Genomic DNA, 20,890 nt, shown 5'->3' on the forward strand with positions numbered 1-20,890 from the left:
GGATAAACCTCAAAAACATCATGCAAGTGAAAGTAGTCAGACATAAATGGTCACATATTGTATGATTCCACTTATACAGAATGCCCTGAAAAGGTATATTTATAGAAACAGAAAGCAGGTCAATGTTTGCCCACAGCTGAGGTTGGGAGTTGAGATGACTGTGGATGATCACAGGTGAACTTGGTAGGGTAATGGCAATATTCTTTTTTTTTTTTTAAATAAATTTATTTATTTACTTTTGGCTGTGTTGGGTCTGAGTTGCTGCGTGTGGGCTTTCTCTAGTTGCGGCGAGTGGGGGCTACTCTTCGTTGTGGCGCGCGGGCTCAGTAGTTGTGGCACGTGGGCTTAGTTGCTCCGCGGTATGTGGGATCTTCCCTGACCAGGCATCAGACTTGAGTCCCCTGCATTGGCAGGCGGATTCTTAACTACTGTGCCTCCAGGGAAGTCCCAATGGCAATATTCTGAAATAATTGTGGTGGTGGTTGCATAACTCTATAAAGTTACTAAGAATCATTGAATCACTATATGTTTATCATTGATGAATTTTATGGTATAAATACCTCAGTAAAGCTGGGGAAAACACTGAGAGAATAAATTTCTGTTTTAAACCATCCAATCTGTGGTAATTTGTTATGGCAGCCCTAAGAAATGAATACAGGGTTCATTACACTATCACTTCTACTTTTCTGTATGGTTGAAATTTTTCATAATAAAATGTTAAAAAAAATATTGCAGGTCAACTCAGTGGCCTCCAGGTTAGGGGACACTGGGGAGTGGTGGAGATTGTGGCACATGCCTACAGAAGGCACACGCTCTGTCTAAAGCTCCTGTGATTGTGGCACTGTGGAATATGCACCCGGGGATGCCAGGGCTTCTGATTTGTCAAAAGAAACTGGGAATCCACATTTTTCTGTGCCATCTTATGAATTTGATATTTTTGTAACTAATTCAAAAATCTTAAATACTTGTGTGACTTTTTGAAGCAAGAACATGGCAACAGTGTACGTGTGTGTGTGTGTGTGTGTGTGTGTGTGTGTGCTGTTTGGATCTGATCCTCAAATAACACTGAGAATATGGGTTTCTTAAGTGCCTAGTATATGTCAAACACTATGAAGGCATTTTATAGGCTGTATTTCGCTTAGTCATCATGAGGTAGCTATTGTTTACGAGGAATTTTTTTTTTTTTACACATGAGGAAACTGAAGCAAAGAGTTTGCATGTGTTCTCTCTCTCTTCCTCCATAAACCATGAGTTGTTTTGAAAGGTCTCTATCAACTGCTCAAAAGAGTGGACCCTGGAATTAGACAGACCTGGATTCAAAACTCAGCTCTCAAGTTAAACAGTATTTAACTTTGGGCTAGATACTCAAACTCTCTGAGAGCCTTGGTTTCTTCATGGGTATCAGTTCTTAATTCATGGGGCCATTAAAGGATTAAATGGGACAGAATATGTCAAATGCTAAGCCTGGTTACTGTAATACAACTAGGAGCTAGTAGATGCAAGCTATCATTATTGTTATTTTAAAATACTGTTGCTAGGTGCAAGAATTTCTTTCTTTCTTCCTTCCTTTCTTTCTCCTTCCTTACTTCCTTCCTTCCTTCCTCCCTCCCTTCCTCCCTTCCTTCCTTTCTCTCTCTCTCTTTCTTTATTATTATTTTTTTGTTGCTCCGTGCAGCTTGTGGGATCTTACTTCCCTGACCAGGGATTGAACCCAGGCCGTCGGCAGTGAGAACGCAGAGTCCTAACCACTGGACTGCCAGGGAATCCCCAACCTTGATAATTTTGAGAAGAAGTGGTCAAATACTTTGTAGGCTGCTCCACTATTGGATTTGTCCAATGTTTTTCTCATAAGACCAGGTTATGGGGAAGGAGACCACAGAGCTCTCCATTTCCATTACATCATATCAAGCAGACACGCTATCAACGTGATTGATGACTGTTGATGTTGGCCTTGATCACCCGGCTGACGTAGTGTTTTCTAGGTTTTTCCCCTGTCAAGTTACTCTTTGTTCTCCTTTCCATAATGTACGTTTTGGAAGGAAGTCGCTATGTACAGCCTATGCCTAATAAGGAGAGAGTTATGCTCCCCCTCCTTGAGGGTAGAGTATCTATACATGAATTATTTGGAATTCTTTTGTGTATTAGATTCCTAAAGATGCCGTAATAAATTACCATGGACTAGATGGCTTAAAACAACAGACATTTATTCTCTCAGAGCTCTGGAGGCTAGAAGCCTGAAGTCAAGGTGTCAGCAGGGCCATATTCCCTCTGAGGGGTCTGGGGAAGAAGTGTTCCTTGCCTCTTCCTGCTTCTTGTGGCCACAAGCATTACTTGGCTTGGGGCAGGATGACTCTAATCTCTGCCTCCACCTTCACCTGGCCTTCTTCTCTGTGTATCTGTATGTCCTTCTTATAAGGACACCAATCATTGGATTAAGGGCTCAGTCTGAATCCAGTATGATATCTTCTTTTTCTTTTAATTTTATTTATTTATTTATTTTATGCAGCAGGTTCTTGTTAGTTATCTATTTTATAGATATTAGTGTATATATGTCAATCCCAATCTCCCAATTCATCCCACCCCCACCACCTCCACCCCAGTACAATATCTTGAGGTCCTTAACTAGTTACATTTGCAAAGACCCTATTTTTTTGTTGTTGTTGTTTTGTGGTACGCGGGCCTCTCACTGTTGTGGCCTCTCCCGTTGCGGAGCACAGGCTCCAGACGCACAGGCTCAGCGGCCATGGCTCACGGGCCCAGCCGCTCCGCGGCATGTGGGATCTTCCCGGACCGGGGCACGAACCCACGTCCCCTGCATCGGCAGGCAGACTCTCAACCACCGCGCCACCAGGGAAGCCCGCAAAGACCCTATTTTTGAATAAAGTCACATTCAGAGTTTCCGGTGGACCCGAGTTTTGGGGGCACGCTCTTCAGTCCACTCCATCCAGCATGAGACATTTGTCTCTTCTCTGCCCTTCATTAATTTATTCAATGATTTTTATTATTATGAACTAACGGATATTTATTTTTTTACTTTGAGTCATTATCCAATGCTACTTTAACTTTTTGCTTAAATTGTTTCAGCTTTGGCTATTAGAAGCTATTTCAGTTGGTTCCTATGACAGTCTTATTATTATTGTTGTTGTTATTATTTTTTGAGCACTTCCTTACTCTCTGGCCCTACAAGATGCTCCAGGCTCATCTTGTATATTTCCTGCTGCAGTCCTAGAACCAGCCATTTCTCTAGGGAGCTTTGGTTCCTTTTCTTGGGGAATAGCGTCAGAGACCAAAATCTGGGCATTAGGCATTCTTATGGCTTCTGGGGTGTCATTTCTTTTAGGCTCTCTCAGCAGACAGAGCAAAAAAAAATGTGTTTTCCATATATATAACTATATGTATATATATATTAAACATACACATACATATTTTATATAACACATACATATTAAAATTTGTATATATATATAAATTTGTGTATATGTAACCATCTATATCTATATTAAGCTGAACATGAACTCATGCTGATGTACCCAATTCTAATCCATTACCTTGTGGATCCTTCTAGCTTCTTTCTCTTGCTTATCTGTAAACTTCTGTTCCAACAGTGAGAAAACTGACTCCTGCTGACATCCATTTACTTAATTGTTCCATTCCAGTATACATGTGATGACAAATTGAAATTATAATGGAGTGATCACAGTTCAGGTGTACAAAAATGGAGTCAGGCAGTCACTAAGGATCTGGTCTCAGACACTTCTCTGTATCACCGAGAAAAACTTTCTTTGAATTGTACCAGACCCAAGGATACCACCAGGCTTATTCAGAACGCCTGCCAGCTGCAACCTTATGGCCTCAAGGTCTCCCCTTGTAACTATGCAACCAGTTTGGACCCCAACCAATCCTTACCTAAGAAGCACCTTTACTTCTTGCCAGCTTCAATTATAATTCTTGATAAACAACTCATGCAACTAAATGTAACCTTGAGGTTTCTGCCTTTATATAACATTTTGTAGTTCAGTGCAACACAGTTCAAGTGCTTCTTCAACCTGTGTCTCTCAGGCTGCAGTCCTAACAAACCTTTTAATTTCAATCAGGCCTCCATTTCTGAAGTTTTGGTTAATCCACATATAGCAGTATCAGAGTTGTTAACTTGTAACCACATAGGAAACAACATTATCAACTAGAGTACAGTGTTTGTGTGCAGTTCCTTTTGCCTTTAATCTTATAGACCCCACTTAGTGCAAAGATTTGCTTAGATTAGCACCTCCATTCCCTTCAGTGAAGTTGTTTCATATATTCATACATTCATATAGTTAAATTCTCTTATCACAGCCTTATTCCTTCCTAGGATGTCCCAACCTCCTAAATTATTATTTTTCTCATTTGCATATGTTAGGTTTCTCTCTGTGCTGTACAGTATTTTTTTCCCACCCTCCCCTGTACAGTTCTATGAGTTTTGAGAAATGCAATAATGAAGTGTGTCTAGCATTACAGTATCATACAGAATTTTATTGCCTTAAAATCCTCTCTGCTTCATTATTCATCCCTCTCCCTGAACCCCTGGTCTGATGTGTGTGTGCTTTTTCCAACACTGCCAAGCAATTAACTCAATTCTGACACTAACTACCTGGAGATAGCGTCAGAGCCCACAGGTTAAGGGCTCAGTCCTACAAGACTGCCCCCCACACCCTTATACACCAATTTCAAATCTAGGTTTTCTTCTGTGCTTCTGATGAACTGGCTATAGATCAGAGGTTCCCATGACCCCATCCTTGATTTCAATTAATTTGCTAGAGCAGCTCACAGAACTCAGAGAAATGTTTTACTTACTAGACTACTGGTTTATTATAAAAGGATATAACTCAGGAACAGCCAGATGGGAGAGATTCATAGAGCAAAGTATGTGGGAAGAGGCCCAGAGCGTCCATGCCCTCTGGGTGTGCCGCTCTCTCCAAATTTCCGTGTGTTCATCAGTAAGGAAGCTCTCCTGTCCTTTTGGGGTTTTATGGAGGCTTCATTACACAGGTGTGATAGATTAAATCAGTGGCCATTGGCGTTTGAACACAAATCTCCAGCTCCTCTTCCCTCCCAGAGGAGGTGGGGGTGGGAGGGACTAAAAGTTCCAACCCTCTAATCACATGGCTGGCTCATTCGCTTGGCAACCAGCCCCCATCCTAAGGTTATCCAGCGGCCTCGAAATCACCTCATTAACATAACAAAACACACCTTTATTGCTCTTATCACAGGAAATTCCAAGGGTTTTAGGAGCTTTGTGCCAGAACAGAGATGAAGACCAAATATAATATTCTTATTATAAATCATGATCTCACACCTGGCATCCACTGATTATTTTACTGTCTCTATAGTTATGTCTTTTCCATTTGGAACCATATAATGCATAGCCTTTTCATACAGGCTTCTTTCACTTTGCATTATGCATTTAAAGTTCTTTCAAGTCTTTTCATAGCTTGATAGTTCATTTCTTTATATTGCTGTATAATAGTCCGTTGATTGGATGGGTGTATCGTGGTTTGCTTACCATTCATATATATATATTGGTTTTTTTTTTTTTGCGGTGCGCGGGCCTCTCACTGTTGTGGCCTCTCCCTCTGTGGAGCACAGGCTCCGGACGCGCAGGCTCAGCGGCCATGGCTCACGGGCCCAGCCACTCCGCGGCATGTGGGATCTTCCCGGACCGGGGCACAAACCCGTGTCCGCTGCATCGGCAGGCGGACTCTCAACCACTGCGCCACCAGAGAAGCCCCATTCATCTATTGAAGGACATCTTGGTTGCTTTCAGTTTGGGGTAATTATGAATAAAGCTGCTATAAACATTTCCATACAGGTTTTTGTGTATGATGTTATTGATAATTTAGGAGGGCCTTGGGATCCTGTTTTTGCCTCTAATGATCAACATTCTCAAATGTAGATGAAAAACATCATTCACAGGTTTGCAGCTTTATAGTGGTGGTTCTGAGGTTTGAAGAGAGACTATGCTTCTGGCTTGGAGACTCCTTCTCCATTCCCAGACCATGGTCTTGACTGCCCAACACATTGACCACTTGCCCGTTCCTGCTCCAATCTTTCCCCAGAGGGCTCCACTAATGTTCCAATACTCCGTACTCCTCCACTTCCAACTCCTTGAACCTCAAACTGAACACATTACTTTCTCCCTCAAACCTACGCTAGGATCTTTATTCACTCCTTTGGAGGGGGCACCCTTCCCCTTGCCATGCATACCCTCCTCTGCTTCCCCCCTTTTCTGGTCAGTTATCCAGCCTGTGGATTCACCCTGCGGAATCTCTTCCTCCTTGGTTCCATCACCATTGTTGCTCCTTAGTGGGGGGATCTTCCTCATCTGCCCCCCACACTTTGAACTTGGTGCTTCAGACAGACCATGCTATTTCATGCCTCTGCACCTTTACATAAACTGTTCTCTCTGCCAAGGTATACCCTTCCTCTCATTAACTGCCTGGGAAATTCATAATTATCTTTCAAAACTCTGCTCGGAAATCTGGAAGGCTTTGCTTATCTTCTCTTTATGCTCTTGCTACTAAAAATGTGGTCTGTGAAGGACCACTCTTTGGACATCACCTGGGAACTGGTAGGAATGCAGTATCGAGTTCTATTTCAGACCTTCTGAATCCAGATCTGCATTTTAAAAGACGCACAGGTGATTCATGTGCAAGTTGAAGTTTGAGAAGTGTTACATACCACCTCTGACACTGTGCTTCTCTTGTGAGTTGTATTTTTTTGTAATTATTTGTGTCTGTTTTCCCCTCAAGACTGTGAGTGCCCTGAGGTCAGGCTTAGGGTCAGGGTTCATGCCCCATTCAGGAGCCAGTCCAGGCTGTGGCAACTGATATGTCTTTTGAACCCTCAGCGTTCTTCAGACCTGGCTGTGAGCCCAGTGGCAAAAAGAAGAATTACAGAAGTGAGGTTCTTTTCGAATATTATTTTACTTTATCCTCACAAAAATATTATCAAACAGGGACTTCCCTGGTGGCTCAGTGGATAAGACTCTGTGCTCCCAGTGCAGGGGGCTGGGGTTTGATCCCTGGTCTGGGAACAAGATCCCACATGCATGCCGAAACTAAGAGTTCGCATGCCACAACTAAGGAGACTGCCTGCCACAAAAAAAGACACAGTGCAACCAAATAAATAAGTAAATTAATTAATTAAAAAATATATTATTAAACAATGCATACCTCTCTCCCCTCTTTCTTTCCCTTAGGATGAATTCATAGAAGAATCAAATGGAAAAATGAACAAGGGTTAATGTACAAGAATGTTTATAATTATAAAAAAATAGAAAAGACTTAATTGTCCAACTTTATGCAGCCATTAAAAATAGTGTTATGGGGCTTCCCTGGTGGCGCAGTGGTTGAGAGTCTGCCTGCCGATGCAGCGGACATGGGTTTGTGCCCCGGTCCGGGAAGATCCCACATGCCGCGGAGCGGCTGGGCCCGTGAGCCATGGCCGCTGAGCCTGCGCGTCCGGAGCCTGTGCTCCGCAACGGGAGAGGCCACAACAGTGAGAGGCCCGCGTACCGCAAAAAAAAAAAAAAAGGGTTATGGAACGTCCCTGGACTTGGTATCCGTGGATTCTAGTATGGGCTGGGGTGGGAGTCCTGCAACCAATCCCCTGTGGATACGGAGGGGCGACTGTACCTTGGGCAATGCAGGTCTCTTTAGTTGAGGCAAATCCTTTAAAGTGTTGAAAAATGAGGGCTTTCTGCAGAGGAGAAGATGCAGCAGTCAGCCACTTAACTATTTCTTATCTCCTACCCCTGTGAGTCTGGCAGCCCTTTCCCACTGCTGAGTCATCCTGAGCTGGCACCATTTTATACAATCTATTGTGAATCTCTGCATGCAGCACTGTACAGCCTGTTTTGTTTGAATACATGGGGTGCCTTCAAGATGGTGAAGTAAGACGTGGAGATCAATTTCCTCCCCACAAATACAACAAAACTACATCTACATGTGGAACAACTCCTACAGAACACCTACTGAAAGCTGGCAGAAGACCTCAGACTTCCCAAAAGATGCCCTCAGGTGACCTACACTCAGAGGCGGGGCCAAATCCAAAGCTGAACCCCAGGAGCTTTGTGAACAAAGAAGAGAAAAGGAAATCTCTCCCAGCAGACTCAGGAGCAGTGGATTAAATCTCCACAATCAACTTGATGTACCCTGCATCTGTGGAATACCTGAATAGACAACAAATCATCCCAAAATTGAGGCACTGGACTTTAGGAGCAACTTTAGACTTGGGGTTTGCTTTCTGCATCTAATTTGTTTCTGGTTTTATGTTCATCTTAGTTCAGAATTTAGAGCTTACTATCATTGGTAGACTTGTTTATTGATTTGGTTGCTCTCTTCCTTTTTTTAAAATATATATATTTTTTCCTTTTTATCTTTTTGTGAGTGTGTATGTGTATGCTTCTTTGTGTGATTTTGTCTGTATAGCTTTATTTTTGCCATTTGTCCTAGGGTTCTGACTGTCCGTTTTTTGGGGTTTTTTTTGTTTTTTTGTTTTTTTGGGTTTTTTGCGGTATGCTGGTCTCTCACTGCTGTGGCCTCTCCCGTTGCGGAGCACAGGCTCCGGACGCACAGGCTCAGCGGCCATGGCTCATGGGCCCACCCACTCCACGGCACGTGGGATCTTCCCGGACCGGGGCACGAACCCGTGTCCCCTGCATTGGTAGGCAGACGTTCAACCACTGCGCCACCAGGGAAGCCCTGGGTTTTTTTTAGTATAGTTTTTAGCGCTTGTTGTCATTGGTGGATTTTTTTTTGGTTTGGTTGCTCTCTTCTTTCTTTCTCTTTCTTTTTTTATTATTTTTATTTTTAATATTTTTTTCTATTTTAATAACTTTATTTTATTTTATTTATTTTTTTTTCTTTCTTTCTTTTTCTTTCTCCCTTTTCTTCTGAGTCTTGTGGCTGACAGGGAGGGTCTTGGTGCTCTGGCCAGGTGTCTGGCCTGAGCCTCTGAGGTGGGAGAGCTGAGTTCAGGACATTGGTCCACCAGAGACCTCCTGGCCCCACGTAGTATCAAATGGCGAAAGCACTCCCAGAGATCTCCATCTCAATGCTAAGACCCAACTCCACTCAACGACCAGCAAGCTACAGTGCTGGACACCCTATGCCAAACAACTAGCAAGACAGGAACACAATCCCACCCATTAGCAGAGAGGCTGCCTAAAATCATAATAAGTTCACATACACCCCAAAACACACCACCGGACGTGGTCCTGCCTGCCAGAAAGACAAGATCCAGACTCACCCACCAGAACACAGGCACCAGTCCCCTCCACCAGGAAGCCTAAACAACCCACTGAACCAACCTTACTCACTGGGATCAGACACCAAAAACAACGGGAACTACGAACATGCAGCCTGCGAAAGGGAGACCCCAAACACAGTAAGTTAAGCAAAATGAGAAGACAGAGAAATACGCAGCAGATGAAGGAGCAAGGTAAAAACCCACCAGACCAAACAAATGAAGAGGAAATAGGCAGTCTACCTGAAAAAGAATTCAGAGTAATGATAGTAAAGATGATCCAAAATCTTGGAAATAGAATGGAGAAAATACAAGAAACGTTTAACAAGGACCTAGAAGAACTAAAGAGTAGACAAACAATGATGAACAACACAATAAATGAAATTAAAAATTCTCTAGAAGGAATCAATAGCAGAATACCTGAGGCAGAAGAACGGATAAGTGACCTGGAAGATAAAACAGTGGAAATAACTACTGCAGAGCAGAATAAAGAAAAAAGAATGAAAGGAATTGAGGACAATCTCAGAGACATTTGGGACAACATTAAACGCACCAACATTCGAATTATAGGGGCCCCAGAAGAAGAAGAGGAAAAAAAAAGGGACTGAGAAAATATGTGAAGAGATTATAGTTGAAAACTTCCATGGGTAAGGAAATAGTGAATCAAGTCCAGGAAGCGCAGAGAGTCCCATCCAGGATAAATCCAAGGAGAAACATGCCAAGACACATATTAATCAAACTATCAAAAATTAAATACAAAGAAAAAATATTAAAAGAAGCAAGGGAGAAGCACAGTTAACATACAAGGGAATCCCCATAAGGTTAACAGTTGATCTTTCAGCAGAAACTCTGCAAGCCAGAAGGGAGTAGCAGGACGTATTTAAGGTGATGAAAGGGAAAAAGCTGCAACCAAGATTACTCTACCCAGCAAGGATCTCATTCAGATTCGACAGAGAAATTAAAACCTTTACAGACAAGCAAAAGCTAAGAGAATTCAGCACCACCAAACCAGCTCTACAACAAATGCTGTAGGAACTTCTCTAGGCAGGAAACACAATAACAAACCCAAAACAATTAAGAAAATGGTAATAGAAACATACATATCAATAGCTACCTTAAATGTAAATGGATTAAATGCTCCAACCCAAAGACATAGACTGGCTGAATGGATACAAAAACAAGACCTGTACATATGCTATCTACAAGAGACCCACTTCAGACCTAGGGGCACATACAGACTGTACATGAGGGGAAGGAAAAAGATATTCCATGCAAATGGAAATCAAAAGAAACCTGGAGTAGCAATTCTCATATCAAACAAAATAGATTTTAAAATAAAGACTATTACAAGAGACAAAGAAGGACACTACATAATGATCAAGGGATCAATCCAAGAAGAAGATATAACAATTGTAAATATTTATGCACCCAACTCAGGAGCACCTCAATACATAAGGCAAATGCTAACAGCCATAAAAGGGGAAATCGACAATAACACAATAATAGTAGGGGACTTTAACACCCCTACTTTCACCAGTGGACCGATTATCCAAAATGAAAATAAGTAAGGAAACACAAACTTTAAATGATATGTTCAACAATCATGTTGAACATGATATGTTCATCATATGTTGATGATATGTTCATCATCATATGTTGATGATATGTTCATCAATTAAGATGGACTTAACTGATATTTATAGGATATTCCATCCAAAAACAGCAGATTACACTTTCTTCTCAAGTGCTAATGGAATATTCTCCAGGATAGATCATATCTTGAGTCACAAATCAAGCCTTGGTAAATTTAAGAAAATTGAAATCATATCAATTGCTGATATTCAACAGAGTTTTGGAAGTTTTAGTGACAGCAATCAGAGAAGAAAGAGAAATAAAAGGAATCCAAATTGGAAAAGAAGAAGTAAAACTGTCACTGTTTGCAGGTGACATGATACTATACATAGAGAATCCTAAGGATGCTACCAGAAAATTACTAGAGCTAATCAATGAATTTGGTAAAGCAGCAGGATACAAAATTAATGCACGGAAATCTCTTGTATTCCTATACACTAATGATGAAAAATCTGAAAGAGAAATTAAGGAAACACTCCCATTTACCATTGCAACAAAAAGAATAAAAAACCAGGAATAAACCTACCTAAGGAGACAAAAGACCTGTATGCAGAAAACTATAACACACTGATGAAAGAAATTAAAGATGATTCAAACACATGGAGAGATATACCATGTTCTTGGATTGGAAGAATCAACATTGTGAAAACGACTATATTACCCAAAGCAATCTACAGATTCAATGCAATCCCTATCAAACTATCAATGGCATTTTTCACAGAACTAGAACAAAAAATTTCACAATTTGTAATAGCCAAAGAAATCTTGAGAAAGAAAAATGGAGTTGGAGGATTCAGACTCCCTGACTTCAGACTATACTACAAAGCTACAGTAACAAGACAGTATGACACTGGCAGAAAAATAGAAATATAGATCAGTGGAACAGGATAGAAAGCCCAAAGATAAACCCACACACATATGGTCACCTTATCTTTGATAAAGGAGGCAAGAATATACAATGGAGAAAAGACAGCCTCTTCAATAGGTGGTGCTGGGAAAACTGGACAGCTACATGTAAAAGAATGAAATTAGAACACTCCCTAATACCATACACAAAAATAAACTCAAAATAGATTAAAGCCCTAAATGTAAGGCCAGACACTATCAAACTCTTAGAGGAAAACATAGGCAGAACACTCCATGACATAAATCACAGCAAGATCCTTTTTGACCCACCTCCTAGAGAAATGGAAATAAAAACAAAAATAAACAAATGGGACCTAATGAAACTTAAAAGCTTTTGCACAGCAAAGGAAACCACAAACAAGATGAAAAGACAACCCTCAGAATGGGAGAAAATATTTGCAAACAAAGCAATGACAGAGGATTAACCTCCAAAATATACAAGCAGCTCATGCAGCTCAATATCAAAAAAACAAAAAACCCAATCCAAAAATAGGTAGAGGACCTAAATAGGCATTTCTCCAGAGGAGATACACGGATTGCCAACAAACACATGAAAGGATGCTCAACATCACTAATCATTAGAGAAATGCAAATCAAAACTACAATGAAGTATCACCTCACACAGGCCAGAATGGCCATCATCAAAAAATCTACAAACAGGGTTTCCCTGGTGGTGCAGTGGTTAGGGATCCGCCTGCCAATGCAGGGGACATAGGTTTGATCCCTGCTCCAGGAGGATCCCACATGCCATGGAGCAACTAAGCCCATGCGCCACAACTACTGAGCCTGCATGCCACAACTGCTGAGGCCCACGTGCCTGGAGCCCGTGCTCCGCAACAAGAGAAGCCACTGCAATGATAAGTCCGCCCGCAGCAACGAGGACCCAATGCAGCCAAAAATAAATAAATAAATTTATTTAAAAAAATCTACAAACAATTAATGCTGGAGAGGGTGTGGAGAAAAAGGAACCCTCTTGCTCTGTTGGTGGGAATGTAAATTGATACAGCCACTATGGAGAACAGTATGGAGTTTCCTTAAAAAACTAAAAATAGAACTCCCATATGACCCAGCAATCCCACTACTGGGCATATACCCTGAGAAAACCATAATTCAGAAAGAGTCATGTACCACAATGCTCATTGCAGCTCTATTTACAATAGCCAGGACATGGAAGCAACCTAAGTGTCCATCGACAGATGAATGGATAAAGAAGATGTGGCACATATATACAATGGAATATTACTCAGCCATAAAAGAAACGAAATTGAGTTATTTGTAGTGAGGTGGATGGACCTAGAGGCTGTCATACAGAGTGAAGTAAGTTAGAAAGAGAAAAACAAATACCGTATTCTAACACATATATATGGAATCTAAACAAAAAATGGTTCTAAAGAACCTAGGAGCAGGACAGGAATAAAGATGCAGACATAGAGAATGGACTTGACATGGGGAGGGGGAAGGGTAAGCTGAGATGAAGTGAGAGAGTGGCATGGATATATATACACTACCAAATGTAAAATAGATAGCTAGTGGGAAGTAGCCACATAGCACAGGGAGATCAGCTCGGTGCTTTGTGTCCACCTAGAGGGGTGGGATAGGGAGGGTGGGAGGGAGACACAAAAGTGAGGAGATATGGGGATGTATGTATGTGTATAGCTCATTCAATTTGTTATATAGCAGAAACTAACACACCATTGTAAAGCAATTATACTCCAATAAAGATGTTTTAAAAATTACATTAAATGCATATGGACTAAATAAACCAATTTTAAAAGTAGAAAAAATATATATATATATTATTATGTGGGAGTTCCCTGGCAGTCCAGTGGTTAGGCGTCTGTGCTTTCACCGCAGTGGTCCCAGTTTCAATCCCTGGTCAGGGAAGTAAGATCTTGCAAGCTGCGTGGCACAAACAAAAAAATAAAAAATAAAAAAAAGTGTTATGTGAATATATATAGAAAGATAATATGCATCATATAAAGACATAAATCTTTATAATTAAAAAAATTATAAATTATTTATAAACTTAACAAATTCAAACAATATAAAACTATGTGGGAAAGCATTAAAAGTAATAGTCTGTCCCCCACCATCTGTTAACTGATGGGCTTTTATTACTGACCCTCCTGAGTCAGTCCCCAGCAAGGTCCTTCTGCCCTTGTGGTTGGATCCAATAGAATGAGACGGAATTCTGTTCGGAAGCAAAGAAAAGCTTTATTCTTTAATCAGAGAATGGAGAGTTGTGAGCTGGGGCTCTAGAGTACACACTCCCCTTCCTTCTCAGGCTGTGGGTGGGGCTGCTTTATAGGGTTCCTGGGTGTGTGGGGGGGGGAGGGCGGAGTTCTTATGGGTCGCGCACAGCTGTGCTGCTCGGGGCTCCAGACCGCAGGGCCGGGGGCAGCATCTCTGCCCATGGCCCGCCGCCGCCATCTTGAATTGTATGGTGTTTGCAGCGCTTCTGCTGAGCTGAGGTGTTGGCGCAGCCATTTCGCACCGGGAGCTCTGTTCTGAAGCTCCCGGTGCGGGTCCTCTGCACGCGCCCTCTAGGAGCGAGTGAAACTAGACTAAGCACAAAGGAAAAAAAAAGGAAAAAAAGGTTAGACTTTATTTTATTACCCAGATTCTGTTTTTATTTCCCTGGGAATTTTCCCCTGGGCTTTGCTGGTGACACTTTCATCCTCTTAGAATCTCTGGTCCACAAATAGTGAAGTAATGTCTTAAGGGGTGTGAGGTGATGGTTTCTAAAGTCAGCTCATAATGTACAATTTTATTATCATCAGTATATGTGGTCTTCACATATTCAGTACTTCCTTTAGTAAGTCCACCTAGTTTTCTCACATCAGGTAACAGATCCCTGTTTTTCAGTTGAGAATCAGTTTGCATTTAGGGGTCAAGTTGAAATATATACATATTCGTATACACACATACACATGTATCTCTATCTCTATGTCACTCTTTCTCTCTCTTTTTATCTCCAAACCCTTCGAATTATATTTGGGTAATTTAAACTCTTCCCCCCTACCCCCACACACAAAATTGAGACCATATTTTTCTCTTTTTCTTTTTTAAAGATTTATTATTTATTTAATTTATTTTTGGCTGTGTTGGGTCTTAGTTGTGGCATGCAGGACTTTCACTGAGGCATGCGGGATCTTTTGTTGCCGCACGCGGGCTTCTCTCTAGTTGCGGCGTGTGGGTTTTCTCTCTCTAGTTGTGGCACACACGCTCCAGCGCACGTGGGCTCTAGTTGAGGTGGACGAGCTCCGTAGTTGTGGTACGTGGCATCTTAGTTCCCTGACCATGGACCGAACCTGCGCCCCCTGCACTGTAAGGTGTATTCTTTACCACTGGACCACCAGGGAAGTCCCCGAGAACATATTTTTCTGCCACTTGCTTTCCTTAATATTTTTCCTAGTCCCTTCACATAACTCTACCTTAATCTTTTTAATAGCTCCATCATTGTTTATGGGGGTATCATCATTTACTCCATTCCCTTGTTGACAGACATTTTAGTTGTTTGTCATTGTTTCTTATAATGAACAATGTCATAAATATCCTTTTACATATATATTTGGCTTTCTTTTATAAAATAACTTTTTATGGTTTAAAAATAATGCAGGGGTTTCCCCGGTGGTGCAGTGGTTAAGAATCCACCTGTCAATGCAGGGGACACGGGTTTGAGCTCTGGTCCGGGAAGATCCTGCATGCCACGGAGCAACTAATCCCGTGCGCCACAACTACTGAGCCTGCGCTCTAGAGCCCATAAGCCACACCTACTGAGCCCACGAGCCACAACTACTGAGCCTATGTGCCACAGCTACTGAAGCCCATGTGCCTAGAGCCTGTGCTCCACAACAAGAGAAGCCACCGCAAGGAGAAGTCTGTGCACTGCAATGAACAGTAGCCCCCACTCGTAGCAACTAGAGAAAGCCTGCACACAGCAAGGAAGACCTAATGCAGCCAAAGATAAATATATAAATACATTTATTTATTTAAAAAATGCATATGCGTGGTTAAATTTTTAAAGAAACTTACAGAAAAGCATATGCATAAAGGTGAAAATTTAAAAATCATCCTTAATTCATCACCATGAGATACTGAGTCTCAGTTTTTCAAAATATTTTATTTTATTTTACTAGAATTAAATAAAATAAAAAGAATTGAAGTACACCAAAGTCTTCCTTCACTCCCTGGCCCCAGTTCCTCTGTATTTAACAAGAGACTGTGAAATAGTAAGAGAATGGGAACATTGTGTATTGGGTTAAACTTTATCTTGGTAGGTATAACTTTAAATTTCCATGTAATAAAACTTTGTCACTTGCGGAATAAAAATCAGAAAACAACTATGATGGCTAAATAGATAATAAACACACAATACAATTAAAAATTTTTATTGAAAGGAACAAAATTTAGAACCTGAACCCTCTAGAAGACAGTAATTGAGAAAGTCTGATTGCCAAGAAAATATTCAATAAAAGTGACAAATTGCTTGTAGGAAAAAGAAAAAAAGACATCTTAGGAAAACAGTTACACCTGCTATCTATTCTAAGCCCAACAAAATTAATCATGAATTCAGAATATTAATCGTACTCTTCCCTCAATTTTTTTTTCCAAACTGGGTTCCTAGTGCCAGTGATATAGAACTTAGAGGTGAGCACTTGCAAAAATGACTTTACAGTCTGCTCTGTGAGCCATCTAGAGACCATATTCAGAATCTTGCCTTATTTGGTGCACTTCCTCTCCTGCCCCGCCCCCCCTTATTAATTTACTTTAATTTTTGCTCAGAGAGCCCTGTGGAACTTGCGTTTGAGTGACATGACTCTCTTGCCAGGAAGGCAATAAATTCAGCTTTGTTTATGACTGTTATTTGGTCGTCTTTGTTTCGCTGGTTACTGATAACTCACTATCAGTTGTCCCAAATCATGTTCATTTTAGTTTGATTGTGAATTTCTAGCAAGGCTTATACCCGTCCCCCCACCAAGTTTCTAATTCCCTTTTGGTAGTCAGAGTCTCTTGTCTTCACTTCATCTTTAAGAATGTCTAGATTTTCACATATTCAATTTGCACAATGACATCTATTTTTATTCTTGAAGTTTTTGTCCCAGAGACCTCTAACTTCCAATTCTAGTTTTGACACATTGTATTTTAGGTCGTCTTCATAGCTGTCAGATTGGGATTCTTTCAAAACTTCTCTCTCTTTTATTTCCACTCTTTCTTTCTTTCCTCCCTTCCTCCCTCCCTCTCTTCCTCCCTTCCTCCCTCCCTCTCTTCTTCCCTTCCTCCCTTCCTTGAGTTGGGTCTTCATTGCTGCACATGGGCTTTCTCTAGTTCTGGCGAGCGGGGGCTACTCTTCGTTGCTGTGCGTGGGCTTCTCATTGCGATGGCTTCTCTTGTTGTGGAGCACGGGCTCTGGGCGTGTGGGCCTCAGTAGTTGTGGCCCGTGGGCTCCAGAGTGCAGGATCAGTAGTTGTGGTGCACGGCCTAGTCACTCTGCGGCACGTGGGATCTTCCAGGACCAGGGCTTGAACCCGTGTCCCCTGCATTGGTAGGCGGATTCTTAACCACTGCACCACCAGGGAAGCCCTCCACTGTTTCTTGTTTCCCAAGTCTTTTTCCTGGACTCCCTTATCAGTTTGTTGGAGTACATCCTCAAGTCATTTTTTGCAGAGAGGGTGCACAAGAGAAAGTTTGAGTCCCTGCTTTTCTTCATATAGCTGGATATGGACTTTTCATTCGAAATAATTTTCTCCATACAAAGCTTCATGTAGGGACTTCCCTAGTGGTGCAGTGGTTCAGAATCCACCCGCCAATGCAGGCGACACAGGTTCGAGCTCTGGTCCGGGAAGATCCCACATGCCACAGGGCAAATAAGCCCGTGAGCCACAACTACTGAGCCTATGCTCTAGAGCCTGGGAACCACAACTACTGAGGTCGCGTGCCACAACTACTGAAGCCCACGCACCTAGAGCCTGTGCTCTGAAACAAGAGAAGTCACTGCAATGAGAAGCCCTCATACCACAACAACCCCACTTGCCACAACTAGAGAAAGCCCGTGTGCAGCAACGAAGACCCAACACAACCATAAATAAATAAATAAATAAATTTTAAAAAGCTTCATGTAAAAAACAGAAATTTCATTATTTTAACAACTGACACTAGAATTCATTTAAGGAAGGGGACTGTGAGGGATGGGAAAAATATAATGATAAGCTCTCATGGGTAGAAAAAAGGGATAAGAGTGTGTGGGACAGACCAGGAGAAAAAGGAAATCAGCTACACTTCTCGTTATGAGACAAGATGGGGAGCTTGTACTGGTTCCAAGAGAGCAGAGCACTGGAAAGGGGGTCTGATGCCCAATGTGAACTGGAATATGTTGCTGTGATGGTGCTTTTGAAAAAAAATGTGTCCACAAATTCTTTGATCCTCCTCTCTTCAAGAGATAGAGTTTAATTCCCCTTCCCCTGAGTGTGGGCTGGACTCAGTGACCTGCTTGTAATGAATAGAATAAAGCAGAAGTAATAGTGTATGACTTTGAACTAGGTCATAAAAGGCGCTGTGGCTTCCATCTTTTTTTAAAAAATTGAAATATAGATGATTTACAATATTGTGTTAGTTTTAAATATGGAGCAAAATGATTCTTTTATATATATATATATATATTCAGATTATTTTCCACTATAGGTTATTACAAAATATTGAAAATAGTTCCCTGTGCTATACAGAAAATCCTTGTTGCTTATCTGTTTAATGTATAGTAGTTTGTATCTGTTAATGCTGTACTCCTAATTTATCCCTCCCACCCACCCTTTCCCTTTTGGTAACCGTAAGTTTGTTTTCTATGTCTGTGAGTCTGTTTCTGTTTTGGAAATAAGTTCATTTGCATTGGATTTTTTTTAGATTCCACATATAAGTGATATCGTATGATATTTGTCTTTCTCTGTTTGACTTATAATCTCTAGGTCCATCCATGTTGCTGCAAATGGCATTGTTTCGTTCTTTTTTATGGCTGAGTAATATTCCATTGTATATATGTACCACATCTTCTTTATCCATTCCTCTGTGGATGGACATTTAGGTTGCTTCCATGTCTTGGCTATTGTAAATAGTGCTGCAATGAACATTGGGGTGTATGTATCTTTTCGAATTATGGTTTTCTCGGGATATAAGCCCAGGAGTGAGATTGCTGGATCATATGGTAGCTCTAATTTTAGTTTTTTAAGGAACCTCCATACTGTTTTCCATAGTGGCTGTACCGATTTACATTCCAATCAACAGTGTAGGAGGGTTCCCTTTTCTCCACATTTATTGTTGACGAATGGAACAGGCACACGGTTTATAAATGTTAAAATAACTCAGACATTCTTTAAAAAAAATCTTCACTGAACATTATTTTTTTCATTGCAAAAGTAACACCTGTTCATTGTATCACATTCAAATACAGAAGTATTGTTTAGGGTTGAGACCCTGTTGTACTTATCTCCATAGCTCCAGTACCCTCCAACGGGGCCTGGACTTCTAGAGGCTTGATAAAGTTTGCTGAATGAGTGAATGAATGAATGATTCCTGCCTTCCTTTTCCCATCTCCTCACTTACTACCTTCCCACTCACATTTAAAAGAAGGTCAAACCCTAAAAGTTCTAGAATGGTGCTCCAGGAATCGAGTTTCAGCTGCTGTGGGGGCCCGGGGAGAATCAGGCTCCATGGGTTGTGGGCTGGCCAGGTCTCAGGCAGAGGGGTACTGGGTTCACCCTATTCTAAGCCCCTCTCATTAGGGGTGAGGCTGTGGCTTACATGAACTGAACTCTGACAATAATCCCAAAAGTAACAGCTTTGGGGATACAGCAGCTCAACTACAACGTTATGAGGAGTTTGGAGGGGCAGAAATTTCTGGGTGACAACAGGCTCTCTGGCCTCGAGGGTGTCATTCCCTGCCTGGCCTCAGTTTCCTTTATGAGTCTCCTTTGCCAAAACCCAGCCTGGGAAAAACCTGAGGTCATTAAAATTGGTATCTGGCAACATCCCAAAATGCCAGGAACAAATTCAGCCCTCTGATGCTTCAAATATGGTCTGACACTGTGGAAAGGGCAAGTTACAAAACAGTCTGTCCAGAGCGTACAGAGCTTTCTCTGTTTGTAACTTTATTCAGCTTCTCTGCATAAAATCATGTTGGGGAAGGCTGTTTGCCAATGTGCCAATGTGTTATCTGTGGTTATCTGAGGGGGTGTGAGGAGATTATTCCTGGTAATTTTTATTTTCTTTTTGGTGTGCCTCCAAAATTTTTACAATGAACATCTATTACTTTTCTTTTTTGTTTTTTAAGTTATTTATTTATTTTTGGCTGCGTTGGGTCTTCGTTGCTGTGCGCGGACTTTCTCCAGTTGCGGCGAGCGAGGGCTACTCTTCGTTGCGGTGCGCGGGCTTCTCATTGTGGTGGCTTCTCTTGTTGCGGAGCATGGGCTCTAGGCGCGCAGGCTTCAGTAGTTGTGGCACGCGGGCTCAGTAGTTGTGGCTCGCAGGCTCTAGAGCACAGGCTCAGTAGTTGTGGCACATGGGCTTAGCTGCTCTGTGGCATGTGGGATCTTCCTGGACCGGGGATTGAAACTTTGTCCCCTGCATTGGCAGGCAGATTCTCAACCACTGCACCACCAGGGAAGTCCTAGCCTCCAAAATTTTGAGAGAATACATTTTTGTTGTTTGAGCCATCCAGTCTGTGGCATTCTGTTATGGCAGCCTGAGCTGACTTGGACAAGTGTGAATGCGGGGGGCACTGATCATGGTGGGGGCACCTTAGAGTCTGTCTGCCACACTTAACATTGTGAGGATGGCTGGAATTCCAAACAGAAATTCCACACAGAAATTCCAGAAGCTTCCAGGTAACATGTGGGATATTTTTTTTTAAATGCAGATTTTCCCCAGAGATCATCAATCTGTAGGCCAGTGTGGGGCCTGAGAAGTTCCAGTAGTCCTCCCAAGGTGATTCCAGTGTTGGAGCAGGTCTTCTGTGTTTGAGGGGTAGAGTCCAACAGCTTCAAATTCCAGCCCTGCCACTTCCTAGCTATAGGACCTTAGA

The sequence above is a fragment of the Pseudorca crassidens genome, chromosome 12 (genome assembly GCF_039906515.1).
Source record: "Pseudorca crassidens isolate mPseCra1 chromosome 12, mPseCra1.hap1, whole genome shotgun sequence".
Taxonomy (NCBI): domain Eukaryota; kingdom Metazoa; phylum Chordata; class Mammalia; order Artiodactyla; family Delphinidae; genus Pseudorca; species Pseudorca crassidens.